Source organism: Otolemur garnettii, unplaced genomic scaffold (genome assembly GCF_000181295.1).
Source record: "Otolemur garnettii isolate 467f Iridium unplaced genomic scaffold, OtoGar3 scaffold00075, whole genome shotgun sequence".
In the NCBI taxonomy this organism is placed as follows: Eukaryota; Metazoa; Chordata; class Mammalia; order Primates; family Galagidae; genus Otolemur; species Otolemur garnettii.
Window position 1 is genome coordinate 4188792 of NW_003852470.1, and position 23203 is coordinate 4211994.

Below are 23203 nucleotides of genomic sequence, written 5' to 3' on the forward strand. Positions count from 1 at the left end.
ACACACACACTCATATACAGATGCAGACACACACAGACACACACATGCTCACATACAGATGCAGACAGACACACACATGTAGTATGTTAACAAATGCTCACATACAGATACAGACACACAGAGACACACACACATAGTGTGACTATTGTAACAAATTACAACAGACTGGGGGCTTCTAGACAATATTAGTTTATTCTATTAAAAGCTGGAGGCTAGAATTGTGAAAACAGTATTACCAGGCTGAAATCAAGGTGTCTCCAGGGCTGTGATCACTCCAAGGGCCCTGGGGATGACCTTCCTCCCCTCCTCCAGGTCCTGGAGGCTCCTGGTGCTCCTTGGCATGTGGGGGCATCACAGCAGTTTCTGTCTCCACGATCACACGGCACCTCCTCTTCTGTCTGTGTCAAATCTCCCTCTGCTCCCTCTTATGAAGGCCCATGTAAGTCACGGTCCACACAGGTGATCTGGAATAATCTCCTCATCTCAATATCCTTAACTTAATCATATTTGCAAAATCTTTGGTATATAAAGTAACATTCTCAGGCTCCAGGGATTAGGACCTCATATTTTTGGAATAGCCATTATTCTGCCTGCCACAGTGTATACACTCATGTATGTGTGTATCTTTAAGATGTCATCTATAAAAGTAGCATATATATACATACACACACACATACACTTAATTTTATAGATGTCCGTTTTATACACCCAGGTAAATTATATGAATGTTATATATTTCAATTGGCTTCTCCAGTTAGACCTTAGGCTCCTTTGGGGATCCAGTCTCACTTTGTGCCTCTGACACCTGCTGTGTGGTGGGAACACTGTGAGGCCCTGGATGGCCTTGGCAAGGCTGTCTACTGCCCCTTGTCCTTCTGAGTCTTACCAGCTAACTGCTCACTTACTCAGCAAGCTCTTGACTGTGTACTAGTCCTTGGAGCAGTTCTCCCTCCCTGCTAGGAGCTCATGGTCTAGGCCCCCGGTCCAGGCTCCCTCCCTGCTACCCGGGCTCCACATGGCTGCACTATGACTAGGGTGACCCGATTTTAACATTGGTAAAGTGGGACAAAATGGCCGGTGGGGCGGGCCAGGGCTGGGGGCAGGACAGGGGACGGGGCAGGGCAGGGCCTGCAGCAATGCAAACTTTGATAAGCAGTTCTCAATAATCACTTCTCAACAATTATTTGTTATTATTACAGTTTAACATTATAAAATTAACAAAAATAATATAAAACTCATATCCTGGCAAAATAGCCACATGGCAGCCGAAAACCATATATTCCCTTTCTGTTCTCCCGCCCATTCCTGCATTCTTTCCAAAAATTGGGACTTTTTAAAAATGCCGCAGGATGCAGGACAAATTGTTAAAAAGCGGGACTGTCCCGCCAAAAGCGGCATGTCTGGTCACCCTAACTATGACGCTATCCTGGCCACAGACACAGTCCCTGCAGGACAGGATGCCGCCCTTTGCAGAGGCTGTGACCATCTTACAGGACAGGAAGCAAAGGCCACTGCTTTCTAAGGGGCAGCGGCAGGACTACATGTCAGATGGGAGCTGGGGCCCTGCTGGGGCCCTTGTCTCCTCGACTCTCCCTTCCGAGAGGAGTCGCTGCTGTGCTCCAGCCATGAGGAACCTTTGTTTAGCTGGACGTTACCACATGTTCCAAGGTTACTGGTGACAAGAATATAAAATAAGACAAAAAGTAGACCTTTTTCAGTGATGTCTGAGGTTCCTGTGACTCTCTCCATTCTCGCTCCAGTTGTATGTGAGCATGGCTCCGTGGGTGGGTGGACACCTTGTAAACAGATCCTTGGAACTGTGAGCACCCCCTAATGTGGAAAAGGGGTCTTTGAGGATGTGACTAAGATAACTCATTTGAGATAAGATTGTTGTACACAGCAGGGATTTCCAGATAAAGTCAACCAATAGTGTGTGTGTGTGTGTACAGAGAGAGATAGAGAGATTTTGAGATTTTTTTTTAAGGAATTTTCTCACATAGTTATGGGGGTTGAAAATTCCCAGATCTGAAGGTCTCACCAGCATCCTGGAAACCCATGGAAAAGCTAACATTGCAGTTCAGCCCCAGGGTGACCTGTATCCAGATTCCCTCTCCTTTAGGAATAAAGTATTCTGCTCTTAAGGCCTTCAACTGCTTAGATGAGGCCCACCTACATTATGGGGGGTAATCTATGTTACTCAATGCTTACTGATCTAAATGTTAAATTTATCCAAAAAACCCAGGAGTGCTGATGTCCAAGGATAGGAGAAGATGGACATCCAAGCCAAGCTAAAGAAGAATCTGCCCTTCCCCCACCTCTTTGCTTTATTTGCACCTGCAGGGGATCTGGTGATGTCTGAGGGCCCTGGGGGGGGGGGGAGGGTAGAGGAGGCTCTACTCCACTCCCTTCACCAATTCCAATACCAGTCTCTTCTAGAAACTCTCTCACAGACACACCCAGAAGTAATCTTTGACCAGCTATCTGGGCATCCCATAGCCCAATCCAGTTGACACATAGAATTATCACAGGTAGCTTCAAAATGACTCTAGACTACCATTTGACCAAATATCCGGGTTCTGGGTTCCAACCAAATTGACATATAAAATTAATTACCACAAATATCTGGACTGTCTAGGTGTCCTAAGTCCAAAAAGCACAAGCATAGAGAGGAGCAGAGGGAGATTGGCACAGGCAGAGAGCAGGAGAGCTATGTACACAGGGCCAGGGCCTGGGCTAATGTAGGTGCAGGCCAAGGAAGCCAGGGTGAGAGAGGCAGAGGAGGTCCTTACCCCAGAGACTTCCAAGAGAACACACCCCTGCCAACACTTTGTTTCTGAACTTTTGGCCTCCAGAACTGTGAAAGAATAAACCTCTGTTATTTTAGGCCACCCAGTTTGTGCACTCTGTTACATAGACAGAGATACTCACCTTCAGATGGGGTCCACAGGACCAGAGAGGACCTTGGCTTTGGCTTCTCTGGGACAACAGCAACAGTAATGGAACTGGGCAGGTTTTCAGGCTGGTAGCCTGGGAAATGCCTCTGCTGGCAGCTGCCTCAAGGCAGGTTGGGGGCCATGGGGGCTTAGGCTGCCTTCTCATGGATGGTGGGATCTGCTGGCCCAGTTCTTGGCATCTGTGGAGTCCACAATGGACCATTGTCCTTGTGGTTTAAGAACAGAGATCTTGGCTCAGCCAGAGCACCACTGACAAGCACAATCTACAGAAATTTGCACCTTCCCCCAGGAAGGCTTCCAGTTGTACATTATGGACCCTGGATACGTCTAGTTCTCTCTGCCTGGCACCACTGGGCCTGGCATTCATCTGCTCATGGATCTAGCTGTGGGCCGTCCATCCCTCCCTTGATCCACCATTTGTCCACGACGCTCATGTGGCTGAGCGGCTGCCGCTCTCTGGCCTGCTGTCCTGAGTGTCACCTCTTCTTATCTGTCCTCCCAGTGTCACTTATTATTATGGGCTGGATTGTGCTTCCTCCAGTGCCTCATCCCCTGGTCACCCAGGCTGGATGCCAGCTTCATTCTTCATGTGGGTTTGTTTACTTTGAGATATGCCTGGTTCTTTATCCAGCCAGTCTGTGAGTTTTGTGTGTTGGAATAAGACCCTAAATACTCCTTTAATGCAGTTGGGGGAACTTTTTTTTATGAGTTCTAGTGGTTTATATCATCATCCCTACTGTACTAAAATTTACATGCCCTTTTTTTAAAAAAAATATTGTCATGTAAATTTTTGCAAGCTCTAGGTTTATTTTATGACTCATAAACTTAGACAATATATTAAAATCTTGGAAGAATTTAGTATCAGCAGCAGATTATCCTAAAAAATAACACCAGCCCTTAATTCCTGGGTATTCCAGGGACAGAGGCATATCAAGTGTGTTAAAAGGTTTAATAGCTGTTAGTAAATTTTACTGCAGCCGTCAATAGCCTCATAATATATTGGGCCAGTTAATAGGTCAATGGAACGTATTTATATCTTGCTATAAACTGTTTACCCAAGAAAAAACTAATTTCTAATGATAATGAAACACCAAGTCAATAAATATTAATTTTAGCATTTCTAATTTAAATACAATTTTTCACATCTGCCGTAAATGTTGGGCTGGCAGCATTAAAACACACATTATTGGTTTTGTGTACCAAGGGTAAATGTGTTAAAAACGTACTATGATATTCAGCCTGTGAAATAACGTTTGTGGGTGACACAACCTTTAAGGTGTGTGGTTCCTTATTTTGTTATTAAAACCGTATTAGTGTGTAGGTTGCCATCTGAAATATTTGTTTAATCACTGTAGAACATTTAGATATATCTTTTACAGAAAAACATATTTTAAAACATATTTTGAAATATAGCTTTAAAATAATGGCCAGGTCTCATATGACATACATTTTGAATTCACAGCCTGCTTTTTTTTTTTTAATTTTTAAATCTATCATTTGATTCTCTGAGAGTTACATTACGTTTCACCATGTAGAGTTCAAGTGCATAAACCCAATAGATATGTATCTTGTGCTATTCATATGTCTGGTGAAAAGATCAATGCCGTAAATTGACTGCATTTCCGATAGACATGAGGAGTTAGAGAATGATGTGCATGATGCATCATGTGCATGGTGAGTGCTTTTGTAAAACAATAATACTTGTTAAGTGCGTGTTTGTAAGAGAGTTTTTCATCCCACGGGATCCCCTGAAGAGCGAGATGCACATGAAGAAATACCCAGAGGGGCGCTTCACCATATCCCTGTTAACTGTAGGAAAAACGTCATGGTACAAAGTTCTCCAGGGGGCGGATACGTCTAGTTCTCTCTGCCTGGCACCACTGGGCCTGGCATTCATCTGCTCATGGATCTAGCCGCGGGCCGTCCATCCCTCCCTTGATCCACCATTTGTCCACGACGCTCATGTGGCTGAGCGGCTGCCGCTCTCTGGCCTGCTGTCCTGAGTGTCACCTCTTCTTATCTGTTCTCCCAGTGTCACTTGTTATTATGGGCTGGATTGTGCTCCCTCCAGTGCCTCAGAATGTGACTGTATTTGGTGGCAGAGTCTATGAAGAGGTAATTAAGGTAAAATAAGGTCATTAAGGGTTTGTCCTAATCCAATCTGGCTGATGTCAGACGCATGGGAGGCCCTGTGAGCACAGAGATGACGGCTGTTTACAAGCCCAGGCGTGTGGCCCTGGGGGAAGCAGTACTGGCTACACCTGGACCTTGGACTCCAGCTTCCAGAACTGTGGGAAAATAAGTTTCCACTGTTTCAGTTTGCCAGAGTGTGCGGCTTTGTTGTGGCGGCCCAAACAGACTAATGCATTTGCTGAGGCATGAGTCTTAATTTTTTTTTTTTTTTTTTTTTTTTTGTAGAGACAAGGTCTCACTTTACCACCCTAGGTAGAGTGCCATGGCATCACACAGCTCACAGCAACCTCCAACTCTTGGGCTTAGGCGATTCTCTTGCCTCAGCCTCCCTAGTAGCTGGGACCGCAGGCACCTGCCAGAAAGCACAGCTATTTTTCTGTTGCAGTTTGGCCTGGGCTGGGTTTGAACCTGCCATCCTCGGAATATGGGACTGGCGCCCTACCCATTGAACCACAGGTGCCACCCACGAGTCTTAATTTTTAATGTAGAAATGATATCACTCTTGTTTTAAGGGTGTGAAAGAAGTGTAAACCAAGCTGTATTTCCACAAGTGAGGGCTGCTCAGTCTGGAAACTGTGAGTCTGTGGGGCTGAGAAGCATAGAGTCTCCTGAGGTGGGGACACGCACCCTGGGTGCGCCTGCAGTGCGCTGGGCATTCTGTGCACATGTCAGGAAAAGAAGGACAGAGAGTGGACAGGACTTCAGGAACCACCTAGGCCAGGCCCATAAAGTCACAGACCCTGCAGGAGGGGCCTTGCTGAAGGCCACTGGGTCCGGTTGACAGAGCGGCCCCAGCATGTAGTTTCAGCCGTCCCTCTACGCAGGGTACCAAGGCTCTCCCTCTGCTTTCTGTGTATGGAGAGACCAGTGGGCAGGGTAGTGTCGAGGGCAGAGCAGTGTCGAAGGCAGGGCTGCAGCCACGCAGGCGCTAGCAGCACCTGCACTGCTCACACTTGGAGGCTCGTTCTGTGGTGGTGTGCGGTTTGCAAACGCACCACTCTCCTTCCAAACGCTGCCAGCGCTGATGCAGGGAGTGCACTCATGCCCCTGGTGACAGCAAAGATGGGCCCTTTGTGACCAGTAGGTAAGTGAGGGCTGGTGCTGCAAACAGCAGGGGCGGCCCCTCACTGGCTGTGCTGGGGAGCCTGGAACCTTGGGCCTCCCTTGGCCTCTCCTGCCCTCTGGCTCCCAGTCGCAAGTGCTGGAGTGGGAGACCCAGAGGAGAGGAGAGAGGCCCTGGTGTGCCCTCTCCCAGTGTTCTCACCCTGGAGGGACAATGGACTAGCAGAGGCGATTCCCTGCCCCGTGGCCCCCACAACCCTTCTCTGGGCAGAGCCCACCTAGGCCTAAGACCCTTATAGGCCGTGGCTGGGAATCCCTGAGCCCTCATCACTCCCTGTTCACTCCCTCAAGCCACCCACCTCCTGGTAAGCAGCCCTTCATCTGAGCCTCCGCCTGTGCCAGCCTGGTCTCCAGGGACCTGACTCTGGAAACCCTTGTCTGATTTCCACTGAGTTCAGCCTCCAGCTGGTGGCCATTGTCACCCTGCTTTGTAAAGGTCACTAGAATCTTCTATCTTCTCTTTTATGTTTAAATTGATGCAAGTCCCCCAATTAATGTGTTATATTAAATATTAGGCTTTAATAATCTAGTATTTTATTAATATGTTTTAATATTTAATGCTAACATTTAACATGGAGTTCTCAGTAATATTAATCTTGTAAATTTTGCTAATAAAATTAATTTTTTTTCTATCTTACCTTTTGAATAGTTAAGATTATGGGGAAGTGAAAATAATTAGATTTCTTTGGGGTAAGTGATGGGGAGAGATTTACTTCCCTGCCATCTTCCTCTTCTCCCCCTCTCTTAATTTCTGGCATCTCCTGGGCATGTCTCACATGCCCCCAAATTGACCCTGGGACAGGAGGTGGTGAACCTGCTTCTTTGATGACTTTTAGGATTTTAGAACTGGAATAACCTTCCCGGAAATGTAATAATCCCTTGGTTTATCGATGAGGAAAGGGGCTCCCTTATCTTACAAGCGGGAGCTGCCTTTGCTGAGAGCCCCCCACCCTTGAATCTTCACACGCTCTCATCTCCGAATCAGTAACTCAGTCACACAGCACACGGGGACACTTGTCCTGCTTCTCGGTGGCCAGGCATCACCTCTCCTGCTCACTCGGGCGTTTGATGTGGTCCTTTCATCCTCTCCCTCCTTCCTCAGGAGCAGCTCTCCGTGGGTGTGACGAGGGTGGCAGCACAGGGACAGGGAAGGTAGACATTCCAGCCAGAAGGTCCTGGCCGCCGGGGAGGGTCTGCTTGTCGTCTGAGGGTCTCTCTTCCTGAGAACCCAGGGGCCCTGCTTTCCCCACATCAGCTGCTCGGAGCCCCTGCCCCAGCCTGAGTCCCTCTCAGGCCCCCTGGGGCCTTGCCCCATCGGCTGGACGTTTCCCTTTCTTGCTGGCTTCACAGTTCACTTTCCCTGGGGAACACCTCCCCCTGTTGACTTGTCAAGCAGGAAAATATTTCTGTATTCAAGGAATACTTAGGGCTGGAAATTCCGACAAACTGTAACAAAATATAATCAGGTATCGGCATGATAATACCCTCATGTATTTAATAGTAAATCTAGGTATTGAGGGCCAGGTCCTCGAGGCACTAACACTCCACCAACTCTCCTACTTTACAAAAGCCCAAATCACTAGTAACGGAAAGAGCCGCTGATCCCTGCGAGCAGGACGTCCCCACCTTCCAGCCTCTGTCCCCCGGGGTTGAGCCTGGCTCCCCGCCTTCGCTCATTCCATCCTTCACTAAAGCCTGGCACTCTTATTTCCTTCTCTCTTCCCACTTTGCTTCCTTACTGAAAATTTGTTTTGTTTTTTAAAAAAATTCATGAATTATAAAAATAAGATGTATATTGAACATTATTTCAACACCCGAAGTTAATATGCTGTAACTTCCTTTCAGTCCCCTTCTTATTACACATATATTTTTGTATTTAGAAAAAAACCCCAAACTTTATTATTTCGTATTCAGACTGGGATTTCTAAGAAGCAAATGAAGCTGAAACCTCAGGGTTCTTGACCCACATGTGGCTCTGTCCTGGACTGGTGGTTTTTATTCTCTCTCTCAGAGGCCACACCAGTTGTACAGTCTTCAAGGCCCCCGAAATCTGGATCTGTCCCTGTTCACTGCAAGCTGAAGTTTCCCTACAGTGTTAAATCTGTTTACAAATATGACTCTGGAGCTTGCAGAGAGACTCGCTGCAGGTGAGCCAGAGTTTGCAGCCTCTGTGTTAGACCTCAGATCAGCCAGTGTTTTGCTGTTATAAGTCACACAGTGAAGCAACACGGTTATGCTTTAATCTTGGTCCATCTATTTCTCATTATTTTCCTGAAGGAGGCCTCCAGGAAGAGAATTACTGGTATGAGAGAGGAAACAGATTTGTGGTTCTTGAGACTCATTGGCAAATCACTGTCCCAGGTGGACAACTCAGCAGCATGTGGAGAAGACTACCCCAGGATTCTGGCCGGTATTTAAAAATAAGCACCTAAAAATTCCTGACAAATTGATCAGTGACAAATGGGATCATCTTATTCTAACCCGTAATTACTTGGTTACTTGCAAGGTTGAGGCTTGTTACTCACCACTACCTGCTTGTGTCTACCTGATGCGTAACTCCCTGGCCTCACCCTGGGGCTCAGCACTTCATCAACACACACGCACTCTCGGTGTGGGAAGGGCGTTCAGCCTTCTATGTCATACTGGTTCCAAGTATCATTTGACCAGTTGGACCCATCTTTCTTTTTAATTTTAAAATGTGAACTTTTTGTCATTGGACATTTAAAATCCTAAATGTCTTTCTTTTCTTATCCTTCCTTTTTACTTAGGATGCCATCCTTTACCCAAAAGTTAATGAATATGATTTATTGTGTGATTTTCATATTTTTTAATATTTTTTTTCTGGTGTTGGGATTTCCGAGTGATTTTCATATCTAGCCTAGTATTTTATCCAGTGTTTTTCTCCCTGTGATGTGAGAGGAGTGGGCAGGTTCAATATTCTCTTCTATGTAGCCAGCGATCTGTCCTGTACCATTTATTAAATAGTCAACCTGTCCCCCGTGAGTGTGAAGAATGTCCTCCCCCACATCCTAAGTGCTTGCACATCTGAGGCAGGGCACAGGGCGACCCGTTCTGTGCCGCTGGAGAGGCCGCCTGCTCCTGGACACCACTCCCATGATTGCAGGTTTGTTATGTCCATTAATACATGAGAGGCCAAGAGCTTGCTCACTACTCTCATTTTGACTAATTTATTCTTTTCTTAACATTCTCACTTTCTTAGATCATTTTATTATGAAATATAATGCACATATGAAAAATTCATAAAATGGAAATGCAGAACATGGCAAATTGTTTAAAAAATGAACCCCCACCTAAAGTAGCACTCAGATCAGGAAATGGAATATTGGGGGCCCGGAGAGGGCTCGTGTCCCCGGTCCCGAGGATCCGACCCACTGGCCCCCACAGAAGAAGCCGTCAGCCCAGCTTGTAGGGCTATCATAGCCCTTCCTTTATTTATTGCGTCCTGAGTATGCATCCTAAGACACCCATATAATTTTGCACATTTTTGAACTTTATATAAATGAACTAATGCATAGATAGACTTTATAGAAAAAGACTTCATTATTCTTTTGTATCCAGCTTCTTTTGCTCTGTTTTTGAAACTCATCCTCATTGTCATGCATGATTATAGCTCAATCATTTTCATTAATATGACATATTCCATAGAATTAATATCCTACAGTGTGTGTATCTGTTCTACTGTTGCTAACAATTTGGATTGCTTCCCACCTGGGACACTGATAAAAAGTGCCGCTGTGGGTTCTTGTAGATGTCTTCCAGGGCACAAAAACTGCCATGCTTCAGAGCCTGCATGTGTTTCCTACTGATTGATGATGCCAAAACCCTTCTCAGCATATCCAGTTGACACTCCCACCAGCAGAGCACAAACATTCTTTACAGGACAGTCTCACTACTTTTTTTGTACTGATTATCTTTTTCATCTTAGCCTTTCAAGTGGGTATGACATGACGTTTCATTTTATTATCTTCAGTCCCTGGATTACAAATGAGAGAGGTTAGGTAAGTTTGCACTTAAGTTGAATTTGCATGTAAGCTGAAACAAGTATTTACCTATTCCCTATAAAAGCCTCCATTCATCTGGATATCTGTAACTCTGGGACTAACGGTGACAGCCTCCATTCAGAAGTGTGAGTTGGATGTACCTCAGATGTTTGTAACCTGGGACAGACCTAACTGTACGTTTAACTTACAGTTCCTTGATGACTGATGAAGTTGCCTTTATATAGGTTTACATAGTATCAGTTATGTGGATTCTCTCCTTTGTGAAGTGCCTGTTCGTGTCTTTTGCCCGTTTTGACTGGGGTTGTTTTTCTTTTTCCTGTTGTTTTATAGAGATCTCTCAGACACTCCAGACTTTTGTTGATATATGAATTACAAACATCTTCTCCCATTCTGTGGATTGTCCTTTTATTCCTGGTGATGATTCATGACAAGTTGCTCTTATTTTTAAGATGTTCAAACATGTTAACCAATTCCCTTATGGCTGATTTTTATGTTCTGTTTAAAAAATATTTTTCTATTCTGAAAATATAAAGACATTTTTCTTCTAAACACAGCATCCTTTTGTTTTTCATTTTTAAGCTGTAGTTTCTTGAACTAGAATTTGGTGTATACCATGAGGATGGTGTAATCTAATTTATTTCTTTGTACAGGCTTTCAAATTTTCCCTGCACTGTTTTTGAGAAACTATACTTTTCTCCAATGTTTTGCAATTACGCCTTTGTCATAAACCAGTTGACATATGTGCACGGGTTGGTGTCAGACCTTTTAATTCAGTTCCATCGGCCTCCTTAAATGTCACTTTGCTAATACTCACTGTCTTAATTAATATAACATAATAAGCTTTAATTTCTTACAAAGCAATTCTTCCTACTGGTTCTTTTCTTTTAAGATGACCAGAGCTATTCTTGGCACTTTAGATGTTCATGTGAATTTTTAAATCAGCTTTGTAATTAGCTCACAGGAAGATCCTCTTAGATCTACTGTATTTCCATTCAAAATATACTGATCGGCTTAGGAGAGTTGAAAATTGTATGCTATTATATCACCTAATTCATGCACAAGGCTTATGTCTTCATTATTTACTTCATCTTCCACTTAATTTGATTAATTCTATAGTTTCCTGTGTGAGAGCCTTGCCCATGCAATATGCTGTGTTTATTCCTGGTTTTTGTCATACTGAAAATGATATATTTAAATCTACCTCTTTTTTTGTTTTATACTACTGTGTTAAAGAGTGGTTTTTGTATATTAACTTTATCCCAGGGGAAATTTTAAAATTACCTAGTACTTAATTAAACTGAAAATCTTTGGGGGCTATTGAGATGCACAATTGTTTGTTTATTTTTATCATGTTCAAAAATGACAGCTTTGGTTCTTCCTTTCCAATCAGTTCTTTCCACTTTACTTAGACTTGTCTTGCCATCTGCACCAGTGAGAACTTTCTGTACACTCTTGAAAAGAAATGGGAATGGTGGACATTCGGGCACTGTTCTTTGCATTTTGTCTTCAAGATGAGTTTTGGATAATATTTTTCAAATTCAATGACGCTCCCCTGGGGTTTTGGGTGGGGTTGCCCTTGGTCCACCCTTACATGCAGAAGTAAAATCGCTCTGCTTATTTACATCATTTTAGAAATATTAGAACACTAGATTCCCCAGGGACACATCATGGTCATAGGTGTGCCCGTAAGTGCTTTTTGTGGTTTGGTTTTCTAATGTAAGAGGGATGTAAATTTCTAAACCTCTTCTAACTGTCCATGCTGGTATCTACAGGGTCTGTGGGTGCTTAGATAATGTTTGCCTTACATGCTTCTAAACTTGTATTATCTTTCCTAGTTCATTCTTTTGGGTTTTCTAAGTTAATATAATATTTTTAGCAAATATGCATGTTTGTCTTTTATTTTGAATAGTTTTATCTTTTAATTCTGTGTTACTTGGAAAAGCTTATTTTTTTAACTTTTAAGTGATTTTATTCTTTTATCATTTTGTTATTAACTTGTTATAACAAGTTTTTTATCATTTTGTTATTTTTAGAACAAATTACTTTTATAACAAGTCTTTTATTATTTTGTTATTAATTTCTAATGTTATTAAAGCTCTGCTTAAAAGTTTCTATACTCGGAAACCTATTAAAGTTTATTTAGATTTTCTGTGAATCATGTATGGCCTGTTGTGTGGATAATTTTGTACATCTTTAATGGATATTTGAAGGAAAGTAAAATCTGTCTCTGCTGCATTCAGATGCGTTTGTGTTGTGTGTGCACACATACATTCTCACACACACACACAACACCAACCATGGAGGTAAACACCCACTCTCGCCCCACGTGACCCAGTGCATGTGTTTGTGTTTGTATGTGATGGAACTTGCTCATTTTATTAATTATATCCTCTGCAGGCTCGTATTTTTTGGTCTATTTGATTTTTAAACGCTGGAGATAGTAGATTTAATCCCCTCTCTATGACTGTGGATTCATTAATTCATATTTTTGTCTTCCCTGTTAAAGTTCTTCTGGTCACTGTGCACAGAATAATGACTGTCATTCCCCACAGCCTATTTTTAGTTTTTTCGTCAATATAAAATGTATACTTCTTTGTTCTATTTAAATATTCCTGCCTGGAATCCTACCTTTTCTGCTGTGAATGGTGCCACATTTGCTTTTCATTTTATTAGCATCTGACTGTCAGACTCTTTACCTGAACATGTCTAAATCATTTGGTCTAATGTGTGTATAAGCAAAGCTGAACTGCGGATAATTTATGTTTACTCATCTGCAAACCTTTTAATAGGAAAACTTGAGTCAGTCACAGTTGTTATCATCACTAACACGCTTCAGCTTTGTGACTGTCCTCATTCTTTTGTCTTGTTCTCTACATGATAATAAAACTAAATTTTAATCCTTTCGGTTAAATGCCTCAATAAAGCGTTTCACAGGGGACCAGGGCTGGCTCAACCACAAAGTGCTTCCAGTGACCAGCGCTGGCCCCGCCACACAGCAGCCCTCTGGCCATGCTGGAGAGTGATGTCACAGCCAACAGCCTCCAGCTGTCCCCGGGCCCCTCCGAGTATGAGTTCAGTGCTGCCTCTTTCCAATATTCAGCAGACGAGGCGAGTACGGGGCAAGACGCCCACAGCGCTCATGGCACACTCTTGGGACAGGGAAACGTGCTCTGGGCCTGGCCCATCTCCACCGTCTAACTACTTGGAAATTCTGTGTGTTTCTAATGAAAGCAACATGAACAGTGTTAGTCAAGTAAGCATCAGGAGAGAACTCACCCCCTCCCGAGGCTCAGGATCACTGACAGGACAAAGGCAAGGTGAAGTCACGCTGCGGTCCTGAATGTACCTGACCTTGGTGGTTCACGCCACTGAGCTTTTCACTAGATCATTCCCCATCCAGCAGCCTCGGACACGTGGGTAGAGCAGCTAGTAGAATTTAACGGAGGGAAACAGGTGGTTATAGGTGATCAGCTTGCCTTCCTTTGGGGCCTAAAGATGGCAGGATTGCTGTGGGAACCCCAGCACCAACAATTACCAGATATCAATATATTTTAACAAAAAAGTGAACAATGTCAGAAGACCTTCAAGTCACTCCCAATTGTGCTACCCCTTGAGCCTCAATTTCCTCATCTGTAAAATGGGCCCAGTAGTATGGTCTCCTAGGTTGTTGGCTATATTGACTGGGATTGCACTTAAAAAGGACTGGCAAGGAACCAAATATGCAATAGACTTTTCATAGGTGCTTTTCCTAAAAAATTAACTTATATGTAGTGCAAGTGGACATATCATTTGTTTGAACACAGCCATAGGAAAGGTAAATATTCTGAGAATAACCCTGACCAGATTAGCACTGACATATAATCACTCAAGTCAAGTTATTGCAGTTAATGAAAACTTGATTTGGCGAGCTAAAGAACACTGACACGTGCACATTGTAATTTGTCAAATAAAAATATAATAAAGCTTTTTATAAGAACACACACATAGAAATCGAAAGAGGCTTTTACAATGTGATATTAACATTTTCTGATTGCATACATCGGATTTAAAGCAAGAAACCCAATTTACATCTTATCTTTAGAAAACTTACAGCAAATGTATTGATCAAGTGATTTAATTACTTGTTTCCCAAAGCGTCCAATCCTGTTTCCTTGAAGTGGTCTCTGCTAAGTTATTTTATTCTCAGTTCTACGAGATGTCAGAATGTATAAGCCACTTCCACACCCTTTAGAAGAAGGTCCAGCTCTGAACTTTATCAATGAATACAAAGGCACCGTGTGAGTGTAATGTTTTGTATGGAGGATAAGGTTTTCTAAAGTGTCAAACAAAGAGAAACTCTTCCAGTCTACTCTGCTATTCTGAATATTTCTTTACCCTCTTCCAATCTTACTGTCATTGAAATGATGTAAGAAATATCCGTATTTTAGAAAATGTGTGACCATAAAATTAAAAATCTGTTAACTTAAAAGAAAAACTGGAATTTTAGAAACAAAAACACTATTACAATAATGTGCTAGTCAATAATAGAAAAGTAAGGTTCAGAAATAAACAAAATCCTCAACAAATTTGGCTGAACAATAAAATAGAGATGGGCAGAGATAAAATTCGTGAGCTGGAAGATCAGATAAGGGACTTTCCCTTAAGGCACCGCAACCTGCCGAACAGCGGGAGGCTGTGAGGACAAAGTTACGTGCTACAAATTCTGTCTCCAGTTCCAGAATTCAACATCTGTGCAGCAGGTGTTCTAAGAAGGAAAAGAAAGAGAAAATGAGCAAACACGAAACCGAGGAAGGGTTAGATATCGTGTACGTACTGCACTGAAATGGTACAATTCACCTCACCACATGCCCTCGTGAAACTGCTGAACTGCAACCTGTGTCAGGTATCTTTTGATTCTCAGCATCATCTCTGCTCTTCTCTGATCTCCCCTGTACCAAGTAGACTGAAATCCTTGAAATAATGCTTGGCACACTTCTCCATCAGAAAACTCCTGTTAGGTGCCAGACAGGCTAGTTTGAGAGTGCTGAAGAGAAGGAGAAACTTTCTCCAGTGGAAGCCATGAGCTGGAATGTGGGTGCTGGCAACAGCAGACATGGGGCCCGGGAATAGCCACTTTGATGCTGTGGGGACCGGTGGCCGTATGGCAGTGCCAGGATGGTCCTTCCTGAGCACCTGAAGCCAGCAGCCCCACGTCTCTGCTCTCTGAGTGGGCTCGAGAACTTTTAGTCTTCTACATCAAACCCTTTCCTACTAGAAAACTCAGAAAAGAAGCTGGTTTTCTGACATAAGACCCTACTTAATGTACAAAAGAGAGAGGGTACTAAACACTGACAAGAAAGGCAGACATGCTATTAACACAAAATTAGATGGGACTGGGATTAGAAATCTAGCTTGCAGACAGTGCCTGTGGCTCAAAAGGGTGGGGTGCCGGTCCCATATGCCGGAGGTGGAGGGCTCAAACCCAGCCCTGGCCAAAAAAGGAAAAAGAAAAGAAAGAAATCTAGCTTGCTAGGAATCAGTGAAACAATTAAAAAATTCGAAGAGACAGAGATTTTGAATCAAGACTTGTAGGCCTATCTAAATTATTATTTAAAATTGAGAACAACATAAAGGTATTTATTCTTACCCTTGCAAGCACTCAAAACATTGACCATGTTTTCTAAAAGGATCTTCAGGGATACACTCTAGTAAAATGAAAGCAGGAATGTAATGAAGAATGTAGGAGGCCAAAGAAATAATACTGAACAAAAATACTGAAAAGCCACCTGAATGAGTTTTAATGAATTTTTGATAACATGAAAAACTTTTATGTAATTATTCATAACCAATCACTATAAAAGTAGATTAAAGATAATTTTGGAAAAAAAAACCAGATAAGCAATTTGGTTTAAACTTGAGAAAAAGGAAGAAAAGAAGTGAGCAGAATCTTTTGTCTTATTTCGGGAAAATGGTAAATTATAGTTAAGAATTATCCATGTTTATATAAAGTATATTTAAAGGTAATATTTGTAGAATAGAAATAGTGTATAGAATTCCTAAAATATGAGTTATATTTTTTATCTTATGTGAAACATAAGCTTGATCCATCTAGCTAAAGTATGAAGGACAAGAAACAGTAGAGAAATCAAGCATAGCAATTAGCCCAACACATGTGTGCGCATGTATTGCGAACATTAAGGACACCAAGGAGGAGACAGGATACAAAGGGGACATGGATAAGAAATGTGTGCAAAGGAGTATGACTCAGAAAAATTCAAACATTAGAATGTGAAAAAATAACTGTGTTGCAAATAATTTCAGCAAAAGGTATTAAAAATGAAAAAGAAGGATAGGAAAGAAAAAAGAAAGAAAAAGAAAGGAGGATTTTCAAGGAGAAAAAATACAAATACCCATGAATATGTGAACATACTGTCAAGTCAGGAGGCGTATTGTAAATTACAGCAAGGAGGGACGCTGCTTTTTCCCACCCAGATGAGCTCAGTAGTGAGTGACGGGTGGGGGGGGGGGACGGGCACACCTGCACACTCACTGTGGTTCCTCCAGTGTGTTTTGCTGGGGCATTTTTGTAGGTCAGAAAGCAGCAACACTGAAATTCACAGCGTGTGTACTCTTAATGACAAGCCACTTCTAGGGAATTACCCTGCAGAAATATTAGCGCAAAGCTGCGAACACACAGGTAGTCATTGCAGTTTTGTTTATAAGAGCTAAGAAGCAGAACTAGCTCAAATTCTCATCAATGGGGTGGTCATTACATAAACTGTGGTGCACATTCTACAGAATACTACACAGTCATCAAAAGAGTAACAGTGGAAACCCAGAAAAAGGATCCAGAAACCATATATCCTATAAAGAGATAATAACCACCTCAAATAACTCAAGAGCAAAACAAAAATTCAGTTAAAAAACAGAAAGAGGACCTGAGTAGGCATTTCTGAAATACACATGCGTCCAACAGGCACCGTATGTGATGTGGGAAAAAATACTCGACATCACTTATTTTCTGGAGAATGTGAATGAAACCCACAGTCAGCTATCACCTCATAGCTGTTAGAATGGTCACTGTCAAAAAGACACTGCCGGCAGCACTGGCATGGCCGTGAGAAAGGGATGGGAACACACACTCCACTGGTGGGGACGTGTAAGCAACGTAACCATATGGAGGACAATAGAGGCCGTCGGAACATTAACACAGAACTACCACAGGACCAGGCAATGCCACGACTGTGAACGTAGCCAAAGGCAATGAAGTCAGTATGTTGAAGAGAAGTCCACTCCCACCCTCATCACGGCATTATTCACAGTAGCCAAGACATGGAACCGACCTGAATGTCCACTGATGGATGGATGCATGACGGTGTGGCGTGCACACGCTGGAATATTACACTGCCTCTAAGAAGGAAGCTGGCATTTGCAGGAGCGTGAATGAACCTCAAGGGCATTGTGCCAAATGAAATAACCAGTCAGGAGGGCAGCCACACGGCAGCAGAGAAGACAGCAAAAGGTATTCACGTTTATATCCGCACTTGTGTGCATGAGACTGGGACTTCTCATGCACTTGTGTGCATGCACACAGATGTATGCCTCGAATTAATGCCATCTGTAGTCACCCCTTATTAAAGAAAATTCCTCCAGTGCCCACAAGGTGCCCTGAAGGCCTGCACACCTCCCCGTCCTCGCCAGCTGCCATTTCCCACAGCGACTCCTTCACCTGCACCCTCAACACCTCTTTGTGTGTGTCCCTCCTCCTTCCTGCTTATCCTGGTCCTCGATCAGTACTGATTTGAAAGGGGTAACAAGAGAACCTGAGATGCAGAGAAGGAGCTGCAGGGCTGCAGAAAACACGGGCTCCCTAGCTGGGCTCTGCAGGCGCGGCCATCCCTGAGGGGCCACTCCCTGGGCGACAGGACAGGCACCATCTGATATATATATATTTATATGTGTATATATATTTTATTATATATATATATATATATTATGCACCCAAAACTGTCAAGAAGGAGATTTGGAGACGCAAACTGTGACTGGCCCCAAGGAGCCAGTGTGGGAGGATGAGGGCACAGAGTGGGACCTGACATCTGTGGGGACCGTGGCATGTTTGCCGGGAACTGGAGTGCACAGGATGGCGCATGTAGCGCAGAGTCTGCGGTGAGAGGATCATGTATAGTCTTCAGGTCATGCTACTGCTTTTGAATATTAATCAGAGAAACCAGAAAGCTCTATTGCCGAGGCGATCCCCACGCCGCCCTTTCGAGGACACTCTGCACAGGACGTAGCTGCTCAGGCTGGTGGATTTGACTTGGGGACAGCAAGCTCCCCTCTAATGAGCAAAGGAAGCATCTTCATAATTGGCCATAAAAGGATGCACGCCGCAGCCTCGCTGCCGTTCCTGGCTGTGCGCGAGGACTGGCTCTGGCACAGCGGCTGCAGTCTGTCCCTGGGCTGATTTCCACTGGCCATGAAGTTTGCAAATAAATGTATCCAGGTTATTTCAATCATGTCTGTACAAATGGGCTTTTTTTTTAAGAAGCTCTTGTTTAAATCCAACTTCATTTCTACACAGGCCAAATTAAAAACATCAGTCCACCCTCCAGAGCTAACCTACTTTATCATGATTTATATGTGAGAATGTGAGCTTTGCCAAGAAGCACATGACCTCTGCCCGCTATTAATAATTGCAGTATGGAGATGAAGTCCATTACATGGACAACTCTGTACGCGCCTGAGTGTTTTTAAAGGAAAAAAGATGAGACTGCTGCTTCCCACACAGGGGGGTGAGTGAACGTGGCTGGCAGACGGGATTGGCAGCCGGCTTGTGGGGAGAGTGATGCTTCTGAGTGCTTCCCTGATGGGCACAGGGGAGCCACTGCTGAGGTGCAGGGCAGGGGTGCTGTGCTAGTAACTGTTCAACCATCAGTCCTCCAAGGGGACAAGCCCCGATTTATTAGTATTTGCCAATTTCTGAGGTGTAAATACTCCCAGCAAGTAGCACACCAAAATATAGTATTTTCACCACATAGGTAAATTTGGCCTTAGTAGCCTCAAGAGTATAGATTGTAGAAAATGCATTAAAATAATTAGAAAGTGATTTGTTTGAGGCATGTATTGCCTTTTTAAACATATAATTTACTTAATGTTAAATTTATATAACTTAATATACAATAACGGCTGTGTTTAACAACTGGTTCACAAAATTCCTGAAAATTTAACAACTGGCTCCCATGAGCCCAGGAGTCAGGCCTGGCACACCACTGCACTGGGGCCCACGGTGTGAGTCTGTGTATGAGTGCGTGTGTGTTTAAGAAAAATAATCTGGTGGACAGAAGTGTGCATCTGAGCACCATGCAATACATTTTAATCTATTTTACCTTTCCTGGGATCCGGTTGCAGTCTGGCCCGTACTCAAATTGGCAATCTTGTAGAGGCAGCCATCCTTTCAAGCATGAGCCAACACACCGGGGCCTGTGTCCTCGGGCTGAATCCTCAGAGGCTTCAAAATCTATTGTGCACATTTCTGAGAGTAACTATATCATGCACATTTTTTCCTTAGTATCTAAATCCTTTAAGATGCTCTTGCTTTGGGTAAGATGAAGTGATCCGGAGTGTTACATTACCTTGTGTCAACTCTGAAACAGAAACCAGAGAACTTAAAAGACTTGGACTCTTTTCTAAGATGGTTATTAAACATAAGTTGGGCCTCGAGGAGCGGGTGGTGCGGGAGAAGCTGCAGAGGGGTGGGATCCGTCCAGCGCCATCGCTGGGGACACCTCTGTGCCCTGCAGTTGCTGGGAGTGGGTGAGGGAGGCAACAGGCCATCGGCTCTGCGTTCCAAGTGTCTGGCTCCATCCCCTGGAGCCTAAACAAGGTAGGGTGGCAGCCGCCAGCATGTCACCAAGGAAGGCCCTGCTGCATCTGGTCTGTGGTTACTTGTGGGATGGGACACACTCTAGGACAGGTTCATTAACCCTAGTCAGAAGAAGGCAGCAGAGGCCCCTCTGGCCTATGTACAGACGGCAACATAGATCCTTCCTAAAGTGAGGGGCCAAGCCTGCCTGCAAGATGGAAATAGAGAAACAGCAAAACTCCATAACTTGGGATGTGCGCTAAAGCACAGCAGCTGTGGCACAGGGCCTCAGCCCCCCTGCTGAGCTCACGTCTGGGCCGGTGTCAGCACCCCGGGGGGTGAGAGGTGAGTAGGCCCAGCTCCTTCATGGCCACGCCTCTGTCAGGGACAGGCCTCACGGCTGAATCATGGCTCTTGGCCTGGAGCAGCCCAGAGGGAGAGGAGCGGGAGGAAAGCCCGTCTCAGGGAAGGTTTGTAAGGACTTTGTGTCAAAGACTTGCTCCTGGAGGGCCAACCCAGAGGAGCGTGTGGTCCCGCGGCACCTGCTCCTGTCTTCAGCTGGGCTCCTCAACACCTGCACGCCTCTGCACACTCAGTAACATCAGCCATGTCAGGAGGAGTCAGACATGTGACAGGAAGCGGAGGGAAGATTCTGGTCTGTGGGTAACATGGAAACCTTGGTCACGACGAGAGGCTCTAACACTCGGGGTGCTCTGAGAATGTCCAGAATGTAAACGAGTGTCTTTTGATTGTCGGCATTCACAGTGCACAATGTGTGCTCCATGTGCACACGCTCCCACACTGAAGTAGTCACTGTAGTTGGGCCCATTAACAGACCAACAAGCCATGTCTTCCCATAGTTACCTTTGTGAGTGTCTGTGTGTGTTATAAGCACCTAACGTTTACTCTCCTGGCAAACCTCTAGGACACCATTGCTACTGACTGTGTGGTCTTCACGGTGCGGCCAGATCTCCGGACTTAGTCATCTCGCGGCACTGCCCGTGTGTACTCTTTGAGTTTCTCTCCATCTTCTCACTTCTTCCCCCCATGGTTGCCACTGTTCTTATTTCTGTTTCCCTGTATTTTTAATTTTATTTTTTTAAATTCCACACATAGGTGGGATGGTGGAGTTGTTTTCTTTCTACTTCTGACTTCTTTCTCTCAGCTAAATGTCCTCCGGGTCTGTCCACGTTGTCATAAATGGGACAATTTCCTTCTTTCTTAATGGCAAATAATATTTCATTGCATGTATATATCGTAAATTCTTTATCTGTTCACAGACAGTGGACACTGGTTGTTCCCATGTCTTGGCTCTTATGAGTAGAGCCGCAGTGGACAGGTGAGTACAGGCATCCTTCCAACATACTGCTTCCATTTCCTTGGGATATACACCCAGAGGAGGTATTACTGGGTCAGATAGTAGTTCTTTGTTCAATGTTTCAAGGGATATCCTTTTTTTTTTTTTTTTGAGACAGAGTCTCACTTTGTAGCCCTTGGTAGAGTACCATGGTGTCATAGCTCACAGCAACCTCAAACTCCTGTGCTCGAGTGATCCTCTTGCCTCAGCCTCCCGAGTAGCTGGGACCACAGGTGCCCACCACAACTCCCGGCTATTTTTGGAGACAGGGTCTCCCTCTTGCTCAGCCTGGTCTTAAACCTGTGAGCTCAGACGATCCACTGGCCTCGGCCTGCCAGAGTGCTGGGATTACAGGGGGATAGCTATCTTTAACTTAACCCATGTGTTTAAGAGACGTTTTCCTAAAAGCTCTTTAGGTGGGTTGAATTACTCTATGAAGGCCGTGGTTCAGCGTAGTAATTTATAAGTGAGTGGCCTCTGGATAGAAGGTTCTGGCAGGGGACTGAGGCCCGGGAACGCAGCCCCTGCTCCACCATGTGCTGCACACAGCAGACATTGTGTGGGGCGCACAATCGATACTGGAAACAGCTCAGAGCATGAGTACAATTGACCTGCTCAGTGACGGGGAAAAATGCTCACACAGTAGAAGAATAGGAAAAAGTCAATTCCATTTCTGAAAAATCTGTCAGATTAATTAAAATACAGTGTAGTACAGGAGAGCTAATTAATATCGCCTCAGCCTCTCTCTCCTTATCTGTGGCTTTTGTTCTCGTCCCCAACACAAGGCGGGGGGGGGCAGGCTTGGAGCCGCTGGCTTTGCCTGCCACAAAAGTTAGCACTGGGTTCAGGTAAACTGACACAAACAATTAGTGTCTGTTCCTAGAACAAATAGAAATCAGCTAGCTATTAACATTGTCATTTTTAATTCTCTTAAATTACTTGACTGAAATAAAGCACAAAAATCAGCAGATCAGCAGCACCTAAACCCCTTTTTATGACACAATGGATCTTTAAAATTGTGCTGTTTTGTTTTGCATTTTGCCAAAAATAAAAGTAACTCCTGAAGCCGCGCATGAAGACATTCGCAGGAAATACTGAAGCTGTGACACCAAGTGACCTGAGCGATTACACCGGGATATTCGACTGTTTAGCCTGTCAACCTGTGGCAGCGTCTACTGTGGTGTGAACCAGTCTTTATTGGCCAAGGCAGCCCGGCTTCCCAAGGGGGCACTTTTAGGATGAAAAAATATAATCAGAGGGTACCTGCAGTAGACGCAAGCTGAGAAGATTCCGAAACGGACCACAGTGGGGTAGATTGTTTGGAAAGTCTGAACAGAGCCTGTCAGATCATCTGTCTGCAGCAATTACTTTGATAAATTTGCCACACGGTTGCATCTTATCACTCGCCTCGGCTCAGGATGCATTCCCAGGAAGCGGGGTCTCCGTTTGGGCTCCCTCTCGATGTAAATGAGAAAAAGGGACATGTCTCTTTGCACACAGGGGATTTATTTTTAAAATCTCTCAGAATACTTGCCATCCTCTATCTCCCTCCACAAATCCTGGGATTCAATCTGTTTGTCTGAATGAAAGCTGATCTTTGATTGTTCAGCGTCTTTCTGGCACCTACAGCTTTTTCGTGAGAGCAGGCAGGATGCCACCATCAGGGACCTCCCCCACGTGAAGTGTCACCACCGTCAGCGACCTCCCCCACGTG